Here is a 5,629-nt window from a genome sequence, read left to right as displayed (position 1 = left end):
CTACCTTCTTCTCTGCACTCCTCCAAATCAAATCAATCAAAATGAAACTAAAGTCCAATTATCTTCGCCACATTACTACTCATATATTGGATTGGAGTGTTCCCCCAAAGATCCCACACCGATGACATAACCAATCGATTCTGACCCTTCTCCGACATAGAGGAGTTCTTTCATATTTGAAATGATGCAATTGAGTTATGAAGCTTTTCATCTAGATAATAGAGAATACAAGTAGATGAGAAAACATAATCCAAAACAGAAAAAAAAAACACAAGACATTTTTACACTTCAACCAAGCAAGCATATATAAAGGCCAAATCTTTTCTCCATGCACACAAAGACCGACCGACCGACGGACCACGCCGGAGCGGGGAATCGGCGGCAACCCTAGCTACCCTGCGGCGGGAGCAACCCTGCATGCGCTCTCGCCTACAGCCATCAGCGGCGCTCCGTAGGCTCTAGCACCTTCACCGGCACTTGATTACAAATACGAACCAGATCGATCATCTACTGCCGGCCCTACGTGAAAGAAAGAAAGGTTTCAAACTTACGTCATGATCGATTGCCACCCAACCGTTGCTACATGCAATGTTTCCAGACGGAAGGAACGGGACCAAAATATATATGCACTCTTGTTCTTCCATGAAATTAAGCTTGCAACTTTCGAGGCTAACTATATAACACAAGTGGGAGTGGGCCGCGTTACTAATCGAGTAGCCGCCCGCCTGCACCTTCACGCCCTCCTCGATCGGACCTCATCCAGCTTCTCGCTGGAGCCACGGTCTATATATGGAGCTAACTCCATCCTAGTAGGTATTCACTCCATCCAAAAAAAGCTTGCCTTAGGATCGTTATTCAAATGAATGTATCTAGCACTAAGTTGGTGCTAGATACATTTATTTGAGACACAAGCTTTTCCGAAACAAGAGAGTATGTCCGTACGCACTTTCCTGTGTGCAGCATACACATGCACACACGCATCGCTCGATCTTTGACGGTCTCTTTTTCGTTTTCTTTATCATCCTTCTTCTTCTTCTTCTTCTTCTTCTTCTTCTTCTTCTGCTTTAATCAAGAGATCAATCATCACTTGCAAAAAGGGCACATGCATCTTTCTCCTTCTCCATCCCACACACAGACGTACGTACGTACCAGCGACGGCGGCCGGCCTAGGCCCAGAATGCGTGCAAAGGAGCCGGAGGAGTGCACACCGTTGCCTCGTGTGCACCCCAACCCTCGCCGCCTGACACCTCTAGCTAGCTAACTAGCTTGCTTGCTTGCAGTAGGACTCGAGCTTCTACCTAGCTATAGCTCCAGCTTGCCACACGGCGACTCATCGTCGACCTCGCCCGTATGTGTCGCGTGGATGTACCCTACATACGCCCCCTCGCATGTCTGACCGCACGTGGTTTCCCACACGCGTCACCTGCGAGACGGGGTGATTCCCTGGCCGCCGTCATTAATTAATTATGGCATTACGCCGGTCACCCCTCTTCATCATCACTTTGGCCTCCACACACGCAACCGCCGCCACCGAGCCCTAGTCCTAGACATCCACCTATACATGGCGAAGTGGCGCAACAACAACGACGCCGCGCAACTTCGTCGGGACAATGGCCGCGCAACCTCACCATCCAGCGGGCGGGGAAGCTCGTCCGTTTCAGCATTGTGGTGCCGCTGGACACGCGCCTACCGTCGGGCTGAAACCTTAACCCGAATTAGTGAAGCACCAAACAACAAAAAGAGCTCATTTACATGGTTATGGATTTGATTGAGTTCTCTTTACTTGGCCAAGCATGTTCTACTACATAATTATATCAATTAACCTGATGAATATTTTTGAAATTTTAAAACTCACATCTATGAATTATTCAATTTGCAATCTATTTATTTCATATGCAATAATATCATAGTGTGGTGACACATGAAGCGACCAACTAGATTGATTTCTATAACTTTCATGTTTGTGTGTTCTGTGCTCGATTCCTTGCGTCATGTATATCCTGCACGATATGTGCTGCTCAACACAAATAACTTTCTCGTTATTTTCCGCCCAATTCCTCAACTTGTGTTCCCCACATGCCATGTGCCGCTAGAAATTTCCCTGTATAATTTCTTGCATCACGTGTTTCCTGCCTAATATCTCCTGCCCAATTTCGGCCACACCCACATCGTGCCGTCTCGAGCACCATGGGCGCCAACGCAAGCCATAGGCGAGGTCCACGAGTGGCGGTCGTCCCTGCCAGTGTGCACGGCGCCGTCAAAGATGCCTACACATGCGCTTCGTCCCCACGGCGAGCCTATGCATCAGTGGCAGGGGTGGAGCTTGGTTATGCCTGTGACGTGCATGCATTGCATGCAAATACACGTCTCGTACATGCATGCATTGCATGCTTGGGAGTTGCATACTACCTACGTACACAACTAAGAATGCACACACACACACACGATCCAATGAGAAGATCATGCTATATACACATCGATCTCAAAAGATTCATGCATGTCATCATATCACCTAAGACCTAAAAAAACATGTATCCTTTTTAGATAGCTAGAAAAGAGAAAGATAGATTGTGAACATGCACTATGGCGTTCTATTTCATTCTTATTTTTCTGGAACACGTATACAAGATTTTTGGTTTGCAACCTATAGTCTCTCTAATAACTAATGTAACTGATATTCTTTTCCTCCGCACTTACTTCTCATACAAATCTACGGCGTTCGATCATTATTTGTATAAAGTGTATGATGCTCCGCATGTTGTTGCGGAACTCGGTTGCAACATATTTTGATGAAGTTGAAACATGATTACACTTCTGCTTTGGTACACTTCTCGTAAACATATCGATGGCGGATTTTTTTTTCTTGTATGCCCCCCCTCTCTCATTGATTCATGCGTGGTTCCTTTTTTTTCAAGAAAAGTGACATGAATTGGTGCCACGCACGCACGCGCAGCATATCCGACAACCTCTCTCTCGAAGAAGATGACTTCTCTTCTTCTTCATTTCTCTCTTGGAACACAACGAGATCAGATCGAGGAGTACATCCGCCCACATTCTTCCCTGATTGTGGCAGCGGCCATGGCTTAGTTCGCCCCGGACTCCTTTGGAGTAGCTAGCTACGTAGCTACAAATCAGTTGGGTCGCCGGCGGCTTGCCGGCCGGAACACATCTTCTTGGCATCGTTGCCTTTCTCCTCCTCCCCATCGGCTTCTCCCAAAAGCACCACCGTCGCCGTCAACTCCCCCTAGCTGCACGACCGCACCAATATTAATGCTTCTCCTGAGCCATGCATGATTAATACTTCCTACGTTCCTAAATATTTGTTTTCTAGAGATTTCAACAAGTAACAACATACGGAGCGAAATGAGTGAATCTACATTCTAAAATATGTCTATATACACCTGTATGTGGTAGTTTATTTGAAATCTAAGAAAACAAAAGGTTAGGAACGGAGGGAGTAGCTAATGAGTACGGACGGCGGCCATACGTCCTTCGTGGGCACTGAGCATGCCGCTCAAACCACGTCCTCGATCGTGGACGAACAAGAACGCCCGACGACCTGAGCTCCCTCAAAATTGCTCTTTTTCTTTGCACACCTCACAACAAGAGCCTCAAGAGACAAAACTAAGAATACGCCCACATGATCGAGCTAGCGAGCCTTCTTCCACAATTCCGGCGCGCTCCAATTTGATGCCGCCTCCATGGTTTATTCTTTGCGCGCGCGCTCTATCATCTCTCTTCTCCCCCACCATCTTCGTCTTCGTCCAATAAAATTAAAGCTCGCGTCTTTCATCTTTTCTCCAACTTCCCACATCTACTCTTTCCGGCACCAGGCATGGACGAGCTCCTGTGCTCTCTCGTCTTCCAAGTGCATGCACAATGTTGGGGGCCGAAGGTGCTCCACGCCGGCCATGCTCTGGCTCAGGACGCCGGCGCTCTTGAAGCATATCGAGGGGTGGTCGTACCTCTTTCGGCCGCACCCGCATCGTCTCGTCATGGGCGCCAAGCCGCCGTAGGCGAGGTCCACGACCGTCCGCCATCCCTGCGGACGAGCACGACGCTGTCATCAAAGACGCATAGGCGTGCGTGTTGTCCCCGTTGAAGACCACGGCGAGCCCGTGCAGCGGTGGCAGTGGTGGACCTAGGCTCTGCCTGCGACGTACAGTGAGGACGTAAATACGCGTCTCACTTGCATGCGTCTCATGCATGGGAGTTGCATGCTACGCAGTGGTGCACAACTAAGAATATATTCTCTCCGTCTCAAAATAAGTGGCCCTGACTTAGTACAACAGTTATACTAAGTCAACGACATTTATTTTAAGACGGAAAGAGTACACCCAACAACAGTCCATCTGACATCGATTAAAGGCACTATCAATCAATGGGAGGGTCTCTCTTAGCAAGCAGCATGCGCCATCGCTCACGGCGGATGTCGCGGGCATTGCGCATGGACTGGTACATTGCCCATTGCTCATCCAGGAAGCCTAGATCCTTGGCAACCATGGCCACGACAACATCATTGTTCGCCTGATCGCCGACGATTTGCCTCTCAGTGAGCAGGTGATCGTCGAGGAGTCGGGTGTAGCTTCGGTTCTCCTGTCCCTGCCAGATCGCCAATGCAGGCGGCGCCGGGTGCTATTCTGCCATGACGGCGTTGCACTACGCCTACGTGGGTGGGGTCACCAGCTCCTCGCCTTACGCCTCCTCCTTCGTCGTGCCGTCCTCGTCCACCTCCGGCAAGCCAGCTAGGAAGCCGACCTATACCCATCACGCACGGCGGGTCTGCCAGGTGGCCGCTAGGGCGCCTAACTCATGTTTCTGATCCGTCAAGAGATTCTCCCACATAGCTCTAGAGTTGGCGATCATGGCGGACGTGGTGCGGTGTGGGTCATGCTAGGCGAGGAGGAAGTGGTTAAATAGTGGTTGCCATCCAGGCCAAGCGTCGGGTTGTGTCAATGAGGCCGCTGTAGTGGGTTTCTCGGCTGCCGCGCCTATTTAATGCTGACATGCAGACGAACGGGAGCCAGTTTGAATGCAGTAAACAATCGTCCAGTCCCGTAGGGTCAAGCGTCTCCGACATTGGAACAGGCACGAAGACCCGGCAACGCTCTCGGTCAGCACGCCACTTCAATTCTGCCTCCAGTGAGAGATCGCGTCCGCTCTGGGCCATCATGAATGCGGTGTTGGCGTTGTCGACGAGCATGAATGTGTGACAACAGCTTCAGATGGGAAAGGGTCTGGCGCGCGGGAGAGGTTTTTGATGGGACCGGGGTGGCGGGTGCGTACATGGCAGCTTTCCGGACGCCCGCAAAGCCCCCTGGTTTGCGTCCGGTTTGCGGGAAAACAGATGTCCGAACCAGTCCGTGGACCAATGTGTATCATGTTGGACAGCAAATTGCATATGTAGAGTGATGTTCGGATGTGTACAAGTGTTCTGAGGGTCCACGTTGATGATGTCCTAAAAGCCCGTCCGAGGGACTCATGGGTTTTATAAAAACTTCATCGCGCAAAACTATTAATCCCTCCGTCACGGTTTAGAAGGCACAGTTAAATTTGCGTGCGTTTCCACAATAGACAAGGTTTAGGGCGCATTGCATTCATTTCTATCTAGTAGCTAATTAGTACTCCG

This window comes from Triticum urartu, chromosome 1A (genome assembly GCF_056163025.1).
Source record: "Triticum urartu cultivar PI428250 chromosome 1A, HENAU_Tu73, whole genome shotgun sequence".
In the NCBI taxonomy this organism is placed as follows: domain Eukaryota; kingdom Viridiplantae; phylum Streptophyta; class Magnoliopsida; order Poales; family Poaceae; genus Triticum; species Triticum urartu.
Note: the sequence above shows the minus strand (reverse complement) of the source record.